General features: G+C 36.3%; 2 long non-coding RNA genes across 2 annotated transcripts; one reads left to right on the top strand and one right to left on the bottom strand.

Moving 5' to 3' along the window:
* Window positions 1–1,111: 1,111 nt before the first annotated feature.
* LOC125263489 lies at window positions 1,112–4,957 on the top strand. The gene is made up of 4 exons (XR_007183823.1): window positions 1,112–1,169; window positions 1,337–1,483; window positions 1,595–1,656; window positions 4,227–4,957. It is a non-coding gene; the product is annotated as an uncharacterized LOC125263489 (long non-coding RNA).
* On the bottom strand, window positions 1,327–9,596 carry LOC125263490. The gene is made up of 3 exons (XR_007183824.1): window positions 9,526–9,596; window positions 9,101–9,238; window positions 1,327–1,460 (listed from the first exon to the last, which is right to left on the bottom strand). It is a non-coding gene; the product is annotated as an uncharacterized LOC125263490 (long non-coding RNA).
* Between the last annotated feature and the right edge of the window lie 1,287 nt (window positions 9,597–10,883).

Below are 10,883 nucleotides of genomic sequence, written 5' to 3'. Positions count from 1 at the left end.
GATTTTTAAACAAGTAACAGTACTTTAAAATCAATTCTAAACGAAACAGGAATCCAGTGAAGGACCTGAGGTCTGGTGTGATGTGTTCATGTTTTCTGGTCCTGCTCAGACTCCTGACAGCAGTGTTGTGTACGAGCTGCAGCTGTCTGGTGGTGTTTTTGGGAAGGCCAGTGTTACAATAATCCACCCTGCTGGTGATGAAAGCAGGAACAAGTTTCTCTAAGTCTTGATTGGAGACAAAACATCTAATTCTTTCTTGCAATATTTTTGAGATGATAATATGCTGATTTAGTTATTGCTTTTACATGACTACTGAAACTCAGGTCTGACTCTAAAATCATACCAAGATTCCTGACTTGATTTTTTGTTGTTTGACCGCTAGAGGGTTATAATGGAAGTCAATGAGGTCAGTTTTTGGATGGAGAGGCTACACACTGCAGAGCCATAACCTCCAGCTCCCCTCTCTGGACCTACTGTGGGCATGATGGGTGGAGCTGCATCCTCCAACCACACCCTAACTCTACCCATAACCCCATCTCTCCACCCAATAAACAGGCTAAGCTCCACCCTTGAGCTCCAGAGAGGTGGAGCTGGAGGTCATTTTGCTCTGCAGTGAGCACTACTTGTTTGGATGTTTTAACAGCAGATATGTAATGCTTTGGTTTAATATAAAAGAACATTACACAACACTTACATTAGTTTAGGTGATTTTCACATTAAACTCATGTTAACTCTCATATTGTTCACGTCTTGTCGCTGTATTACTAAAACAGTGAGGACTTTAATGTTTGCGGGTCACTGCCATTCAGTGCCATTGTCTCATTGTAATCCAGATTTTTGCTGGAAATTAATTGTGGTTTTGTTTATTCTCTCATATTTCCCAGCTCATCTGCCCACTCCTAACATCACCAGAGATTTTTCACAAAATCTGTCATCATCAAATTGTTCATTGGTGTGTTCAGTTGTGAATGTGAGTCATGTGACTCTCTCCTGGTACAAAGGAAACAGTTTATTGTCCAGCATCAGTGTGTCTAATCTCAGCATCAGTCTCTCTCTACCTCTGGAGGTGGAATATCAGGATAAAAACACCTACAGCTGTGTGCTGAACAATCCCATCAGCAACCAGACTCAACATCTGGACATCACTCACCTCTGTCACACATGTGCAGGTACAATAGTCATTGTTTACTGACCTGGACTGTGTTTCCCAAAAGCATTGTGAGCCCAAGTTGATCGTGGAGACCATTGCCACCGGTGTTCTCTATTAGCTAACAATACTTTTGGAAAACTGATCTCTTTTGTTGTAGACTGCACATCCTTTACTTTCTCTCTTTAGCCGTTACAGCACTGGCTCCACAGACTCGTTCACAGTCTCCTTCAGTCTCTCTGATAGTGCTGATCTCTGCTGCTGCTGCTGTTGGATCTCTGTTGATTGTAGCTGTAGTCGGGATCTTCTACATCTACAGGAAATTTAGAAAAACAGGTCAGAAATTCAATTATTAATATTAATTTAATTTTAATATTTATTTTTTAATATATATATATACATACAAGCTCTGTTGTTTTTAACTCATCTCTATTATTGTTAATGCAGTTCAGACACAGGATGAAGACAGAACTGATCCAGCATTGAGTAAACCAACAACAATAAAAAAGGTAAGAAGTTGTTGTAGTCAGTTAGTGTGATTGAAGCTTACTAATTGCAGTTTGCAGCCCATCTGTTATTATTATTGCCTTAACTGTAAAAAAAAAAAAAAAAAAAAAAAAAAAAAAGAGAGAGAGAGAGAAAAACAGAAATTTTGATTGAAAGTTTTACAGAAAAACACTAACTTATTTTACAGGTAGTGATTACACTATTATTGCAACATGCAGCACATAAATGTTTTCTGGCTCATTCTGGACTGAAGCACAGGCTCTACTCTTCAGTAACTCTGACAAAACCCAGACAACAGAAACACTTTAAATCCCAACAGAACATAAACACTAGATCTCTTCTAGATCTCAGCATCTTCATCTATTACAAACAAGTTTGATTGTTTTTCTTAGTTCTTATTGAGAATTAACAAAGGTTTTGATGTTGATCTTTTATTGACAATAATATAGTTTGAAGTCATTATTGTGGTGATCGGTGTTTGCTTTAGTTGGGCTCTTGACTCTTGAATCTCTTTTTTTCTGGCTTCTGTACCTGTGTTTCTAAAGCAAAAAATGCTAAAGAAAATCTGATCAGATGATGTTGATTACTTATAGGTGATGATATAATCAGCATGTAGTGGCCTGATTCACAGATACCACCCAGAGTCTTGAATTATTGATTCAATTATTCGATAACATGAGATATTACTTTCACATTGTTCATTGTAGCCCTATACTACTGCATAAAATCTCTGTTTTGATGTTTTGAAAATTTTTATAAAATCATCATACAGAAAATATTTTGACTTCATGTAGACACTCACAAACATCAAGAATCAGCGTAAGAATCAACAATGGTGACTGTTCTGTTGCTGCCAGTCATGTGACCTTTTTTACATTTTTTTTTTTATGGTGAAGGTTTGATAGTAATAATTTAGGAAATACCTGCAAAATAAGTTTTTCTGTGAAACATTTAATGAAAATTTCTGTAAGTTTTTGCAGGTTTTTTTTAATTAGCATATTTTACTTCAATTTTATGGTTTTTGTTGTCATTTGACTTCATTTGAGTTTTTTTTTACGTTTTTTTTTACACTGTCAGCAGTGGTGCCAACTGTCCTTTTGCGCCATCTTTTGGTGATTTTGCAAACTATTATCAAACTATTATTTTTGTAATTTTACATACGTTTCTATATAATTTAAGAAAACAGAAAAAAATACTATATAAATAATATAGTTTTTTTCTGTATAAAAAAAGATTTACTGTAATTTGTCATGAATGACATTATACTTAAAATAACAGCTGAGTTTTTAATTTTACAGATATTATTTGTAAACTTACAGAGTTGAGTACAATTTAAAAAGAAAGTGACCAAAAATTTTCTGTAAAATTTTTATTTTACTACAGTGTTCAGTAGGAAGCCCATCAAAAATGTTTTTATTTTTAATTAACATTAAGTGTATGTACTTTTTACTGTAACTCAGTGCAGACCTAAAGAAGTTAATTAGCATAAATAGAAATGTATTCAATCCTTGTTCTATTTCTGATGCACTCCACATGTCTGCGCTACCTCTGACATGAAGGATGAATGGATTTGCAACAGTCGCTTTGTCGTGTCCAGTGTAGACACAGTGACCATCCTCCCAACTATCAGTACCCAACATTTTGCCAACACCTTTGACCTTTTGCGTTAGCGCAAGAAAGAGTTTTCCTTCCCTTTTTTTACTTTGGTCATGCATGTTAGTATAACAAACGCTGTGGTCATACATGACTTCATCCATCGCAGGTTAAAACGATAGACTTCGATGTTTACTGTGGTCGAGGAAACATATGAACAACATGCCTTCAGACGTGACGAGGAACACTTGTTCTTCTCCAATTGCGCTCTTTTATTTACCACAGAAAACTGTTCCCATTTTGGAAATCTACATGGGTGCCTGAACAACAGGGCAAGCTGGCATTTGACCCGCATTTTAAAACATGAGATATGGGTCTGTTTGTAAACAATAATGTGTTTTCTCTCTTAACTTACACAGTGTGGACATGGCGAGTTTGTTTATTATCAGTAAAGCAATTAGACATCATTCATTTGAGTTACCGATTTCCATCAATAAAGGACAGCAATGCAACCAAGTTTAAGCTATAAGTGGTGACACTGGGACTGCAAACACTGATCCATCGGCAGATCAACAATGCCAAATAATAGATTCGTCCAGATGACAATACAGACATCAAATTCATCCAATCACCCTTTTCCAAACATCTGGTCCTGTGGGTCTGCTGGAGCCTATTCCAGCATCTCTGGCAGTCAGATACTCCCTGGTCCAAACATCCAATCATTTGTTAAAATACATTTAATAAATTACAATTTTTAAATCTTAAAACCATTATGCGTCTTGTTCTATCAAGCTTAGGCTGAGAAAAGTAATGCTGTGTCTACACCGATGTTTGTATCATTATTTGATGGATAGATCTCTGCCATTTTACTCAGTAGAGCGGTGTACTGTGGTTCCAGGAGTATTTTAACATTCAAAGTAAAATTTAAATGAAAATGTTGCACCAGCAGGTTTCTGATTGAGTTTGTTTTTCCTTGCAGAAATCAAAGACGGAGGCTGTGTATGAAAATGTCCGCAAAAAACGATGATCAAATACTGTATCCACTGGAACAGATGTTAATACTGGACACTGACTCGCACATTTTGACCACATTTATTACCTGATAGGATGTCTTTTGTTTTCACTCGTTGTATCATATCTTTTGGTGTTATTGTGATGTGTGAAATTATGTTTTCATTTAGTGGTTCCCCAATATCATAACATCCAGAAACTCAACTGAAATGTTCTACTTTTAGTTTATCATATGGAAGTTTACCTAACATTCATAATTAAACGTTACTCACACACTTCACTGTGCCCCTTTGTCTGTCATTTCCTGTTCTTGTTTTATTCCTTTTAAGTTTAACTGGATAACTGCATTGCATGCAGTATCACACACGATATGATCTGCTGGATATGTAGCAAAGATACGACGTCTTGTACGTTGAAGATTTTTCTTTCTTTGTTTTTTTTTTGTATTAGTTAGGTTTAGTGTATAAATGGGTTAGAAAGTTTTTTTTGTTTTTTTTTTTGTTTTCTTTCATTTGGCACAGTCTAGTATTCCGTTGTTCTCCTCAGTTCTTAAATATTGTGAGTTTGCTAGTGTTTCTGTTTTGTTCTGTAAAATTGTTTATTATTTTTCCTCTTCTCTTTCTTTGTAAATAATTTCAACTTTATTACTTTATGTATACTTTGTAATAAATTACAAGTTCACTTGTATTTCGTACTGCCGCCTCCGTTCATCTCTCATCACATTTCCCGGTGTTTTAAAATAGCAGTGATCTTCGACTGGCCTAATGTTCCCCTTCTTCCCTATAGATAAATAACAGCCAAGGAAGGGTCGTAACATTAATGGGGGCTCGTCCGGGATCGTTTGTTGATCCTGGAATTTTTTTTTTTTTGTAGTATACGATCGTATACAGTTTTACAACATAAACGCTGCTCAGATTGCATTATTTCTTGAATAATGACAGAGAGCAGATCATTCAGAAGAAATGTTATGCAAACAATGGACAAAATATAAATCTTTAATGGACAAAAAGTAGTTTTTTTGTTTTGCAATGGACATTCATATTTTACCCAAGTGCCACAGATTGGATTCATCTCGCGATCTCTATTATAAAGGTATGAAGTCCCATTTTGATTTTCCATGTTATTTGTACACCCAACACAAATTACTGGTGTTGGAGCATCTATATCTTAAAAAAAAAAAACACCGTAGATTGACAGTAAACCTTTACAACTTTCTGATGATAAAGCTTATCTTCATTAATAATTTAGATAGTATCTAGATAGATAGCTCCTTTGCTTGCTAACATGGTCACGTCCAGCTAGGCGGGCGTGGTTTCAGCAACCAGTCACATCAGCTCAAACCACCTCCCCGCCTCTTTGCCCATTTTCAGTTATCCGGGAGTGACGTGCGGTGACGCGCAGCTAAGATGAGCACGGCCTCATTTATGCATCAAAACTGCTGTTCAGAAATCTATGGGTGACGTCACGGGCACTACGTCCATATTTTTTTATAGTCTATGGAATTAACTTGAACAGATTAATTGTTAACCATAAGACTAGTAATATGCACTAACAAAGTAAATATAGGGTCGATTTTTATTTCATGCCGACTTTAAGGGCTGTCTCAATCACAGAATCCTTCCAGGGCACTGAAAAGTCCCACAATGCACTGTGAAAACCAGGGAGCATCAATGCTCACTATAGCTGTGTCCCAATTCAGGGGCTGTATCCTTAACAAACTAATGTGACGTCAGTTCACAAGTTAATTTGGGGAATTCATGTGAACTCTCAGGAAATGTTCACTCCAGCTGCAAAACACCTTCGTACTACCAGTGGTCCATGGCGATAACGTAACAGGAGGTGTGTGCTGAGGCTCCGCCTTCTTTCACACCGAACTTTTCTCTGACTCATTTGATTGGTTTAGTCTGTCAAGTTAAGATCTCCGCGGGTGAAAACATGAACACACTGGATAGCCGCTTTATAGAAAATGAAGTTGTGTTTCTGATGAAATGAGGCTGTTTTTCATGCTTGATACTGTAAACCTGCTTGCTTTTAAGCAATATATTTAATAAGATGTCATATAAATAAATGTGACGTGACTTTACTGTAGTGCTAATTTGCAGAGCTTGCGCTAACACCAATCGGTCTGTGCAGCCCCCTCGAACAAGCACGCGATAGATGTTTTTCAAAATACTAAACATTATTTCACAAGTTCTTTTTTTTTAAACAAAAAAAAAAAAATAATGTTTACAAACTACAGTTTTAAAATACATGTTAAATTGTGAAATGTTTCGACTGCACTGAGTGTTTTTGAGGCTGCAGCCACTGATCTGGATGAGCTCACTGACATTGTGACATCCTCAATTTCTGCGAGGACATGTGAGTTCCCACCAGGACTTATTTAACATATAACAACGATAAACCTTGGTTTACTGCAAAACTCAGGCCAAAGAAGATTCCTACAGGAGACGGGACAAAGCCTTGTACAAACAGGCCAAAAACGCACTAAATAAGTAGATCAGTGTAGCATAGAGAAGCTACACTAAGAAGCTGGAAACCCAGTTTTCAGCTACTGACCCTGCATCAGTGTGAAAGGGCCTGAAAACCATCACTGGCTACAAGACCCCATCCCCCAGCACTGTGGAGAACCACAGTGGCCAAAGATCTGAAAACATTTTTCTGCAAGTTTGAAAGGCCTGGTCTCACACCCACTCTGACCGTCTCACCACATAGTCATCAACACCCCCACCCCCAACTGCTTCTCAGCCTTCACTTCAGATGAGAAGGATGTATGCAGAGTCTTCAGGAAACAGAAGATAACAAGCCTGACTCTTTATGGGCCCACTTATGGCTGCCAGCGCAGAGCCCCTGAGAATTTGCTCATTGGCAAAACGTTGGCCCCTTAGCATTGGCCCTGCATGGGCAACCCTCACTTATCCTCCAGGAAGCCCTCACTAGGCCCACACAGTGCCGCACTATTTATAGTTTTCAGTCACGTGACTGTTGCGGAGGCCTGGAGGGCAAAACAGCCATGTAACTGCAGCACAAGCCTGTAAATTTTCCATCTTAAAAAGAAAAATATGTGAACAAGATGCAAATTTTGGGCACTTGTGATCCGTATACAGCACCTGCAGTGATTTCAGCAGGATAATTTTTAATAAAGCTAAAGTGAAAAATACTAGTGTCGGTTGCACCAATAAGAATAAAAAAAAAATAATAATAATTCAAGTAAAGTTTAACTCTAATCAAGGAAAAAGTATTTATAGTGAAACAGTCATCATGGTTTATTGTTTCCATAGATTAGAAGCTCGTACCAAGTCGTTTATAGTAGCAGGAAAGGAAGAAGCTCCTCAATAAACCTACCTCCACCTATAAACATGCATATAGCCATTCTCTCTCACAAACACGTCTGTCCACCCAACAGCTCAAACCACATTTCTGAAGAACACCAACCGCAGCATCTTTCAGTTTGACTCAGAAGATGAACCTCAGTAAACTGGTACTTTGAGATCAGACATGGTTTTAACTTTGTGCTTTTTCCATACACTAAAAATGAGAGCTGAATAAATATACACATCCATTTTAAACTCTCTAGAGTTACACTCCATTTCACTCTACCATGTTCATCATATATTTGCATCCAATATTCACACATTCTTGTACTTTTAAATATTAAACATAGTCAAGCGACTAAATTTCAAAGACAATCAAAATGATAAAAAAAGAGAAAAAATCCACTACTAAAAACCTAGTTTTCATTTTACATATAGTCTTTTTTACATATGTAAAGCATATAAGATGCGCACAGAGCGGTTGTGCTTGTGAACTATAGGAGGGTCAAACTCTGTCGGGGGAGGATTCACATGCTAGATTAACAGTTCTGTTACGTATGTTTGAATCAGTTTGATTATTATCCACGGATAGTCTTATACAACTGAAAATGTTTCTCATGCTTGTTTTGTTCTGTTTGTGCTGCTGCCGTCTGATTGGTAAGTTATTATATATTTGTGTGGTGTCATTTATTTTCATTTAAGAGTAAAAAGCTTCTGCTAAATTAGTCAAATTTAGATTATTTTCATCTGCTGTAAATCTATTGTTGTTTTAGATTCTCAATTCTAATTATTAATCAACTATGTCATGGAAATTTTAATAATAAAAAGGTATTGAACATCAGCATAATAAACTTGTACTCTCAAGCTGTATCATGTAACATTACACATTTATTTTGCTCTACAGAAATTTTTAAAACACACCGAAGATCAATTTTTTTTTATTTTTTTTTAATCTTTAATTTTGTTTAACATCTATGCTGCTGTTCATTAGTTCACCTTTAAAGTTTAAAAACTTCAGGCTTTGTAAGACATTAATCAGTGACAAAATATCTTCATGTTCTCCAGGTGTGTTTGGTGATTCAGTGTCAGTGATGGAGGGAGATTCTGTCACTTTATACACTGATCTTACTGAAATACATGAAGATGAAGATTTACTGTGGAAATATGGAGCTAAAAACTCTCTGATAGCTGAAATCAGTAGAGCTGCTGGAATCTTCTCCACATCTGATGTTCCTGATGGGAGATTCAGAGACAGACTGAAGCTGGACGATCAAACTGGATCTCTGACCATCACAAACACCAGAACTGAACATGCTGGAGATTATCAACTACAGATAAGTGGAGCGAAACTGATATCAAAAACTTTCAGTGTTTCTGTCTATGGTGAGTAGAGATGTCATTCGTAATTTGTTAGCTTTTAATATATGGAAATGTTTAATCATGTCATAGTTTGAGATGACAGACACATTCACTACTAGTTATCACACTAAACACATTGAACTGAAATAAGATTATTTAGATTAAACCATACTTCTCTTCTTTCATGATTTCCAGCTCATCTGGCTGTTCCTGTCATCAGAAGAGACTGTTCATCATCTTCATCATCTTCATCATCATCATCATGTTCATTGGTGTGTTCAGCTGTGAATGTGAGTCATGTGACTCTCTCCTGGTACAAAGGAAACAGTTTATTGTCCAGCATCAGTGTGTCTGATCTCAGCATCAGTCTCTCTCTACCTCTGGAGGTGGAATATCAGGATAAAAACACCTACAGCTGTGTGCTGAACAATCCCATCAGCAACCAGACTCAACATCTGGACATCACTCACCTCTGTCACACATGTGCAGGTATGAAGATATTGACATTGATTAACTAAGCTGATCTATCAAGTTACATACAGTAGTGCTGATATTCACTCACAGTTAATGGCTCATTTTGTCTATTACAGACCCTACCATTGTTTCACACAGTGCTGATCTCTGCTGGATCTCTGTTGATTGTAGCTGCCGTTGGGATGTTCTGCGTCTGCAGGAAATGTAGAAAAATTGAAAGAGGAGGCAAGTGTTACAAAGAAATATTATAACAAACAATTCATTTAAAATATTTTTGATCTGTTGACAGCCTAATTATCATTTTATAAATTGTTGTCATAGAATTATTCTCATAATTGCTTTTTATGAATTCTCATGGTTCCTATTTATTCAAAACACAGGAAATGCAAAAACAATAAAAATTCAACAATATTATTAATACAGTATCTAACAATAAAAATGTTTTCTCCATTATATGAACATAATCTTACATGTGTAAAAATGCAGCTGGTACTCAAATTAACTCAAATTGACTCTACTTTTGTTCAACATCCTACCTGGGTTTGATGTATGAATTAAAGAATGTCTCTTAGTGGTAAACACAAACTCTGTTCGGGATGATTTGTGTGTGAAAAGGCCTAATGTTGTGTGCATTAATGTTTTAACTTTTTTCAGCACTAATAATTTCATGTTGTAAAGAAACAGATCAAGTTGAGTTTTGTTGTTTAATGCACCGATTGCTTTGATTGTTGAAACAGTTCAGACTCGTGCAGAAGAGATCACTTACGCTGAACCGGTGTTCCACAAAAGAAACGCACAGAAATCGGTAAGACAATTATTTAAGAGTCACATCACAGATTACATTTAAGCAAGCAATTAGTCATTTGAACTGGACTACATTTTAGCAACTGAGAAATACTGAAAGACTGCAGGATCTCTAAACTTTAAACTAATTTGTTCAATTAATGTAATTACACTGAGGAAAAGAATCATTGGTAACATTTTACAATATGGTGCACTAATATGCATTAATTCTAACGAATGCACAGATAATCATGTGTTAATGTATGACTCTAACTAAACTAAACATCAGCAACTAATAAAGAGTCTATATGATTAATAGATTAAGTAGTATATGCATTGTTATTAATTAAATGTGTCATAATGTATTAATTCCTTAATAACATATTGTAATAACTAAAAGTGTAAATTAATGTGTTAATTACCACAATGGGTTGAAGCCATGTACTTCAACTTCCAGTTGTCTGCTTTAATTAATCAATAACTGATTTGAAAATGTATCATTATGCTATGGCTTTACTTGTTGAGGCACATGACTAGAGGTCGATATTTGTCTTTTTTTAATATATCGGCATCGGCCGATATCCCGATTTAAAGCCAGGCACGTCCGCGGGCAGCCCTGTGTTATTTTTCACAGCGCATCACCGCATAACTGACGTGCTGTGAGGATAATAAAAGATTAGGCTATCAGCTCCTCTTTG

Source organism: Megalobrama amblycephala, linkage group LG2 (genome assembly GCF_018812025.1).
Source record: "Megalobrama amblycephala isolate DHTTF-2021 linkage group LG2, ASM1881202v1, whole genome shotgun sequence".
Lineage (NCBI taxonomy): Eukaryota > Metazoa > Chordata > Actinopteri > Cypriniformes > Xenocyprididae > Megalobrama > Megalobrama amblycephala.
This window is presented reverse-complemented; position numbering and strand designations above follow the sequence as displayed.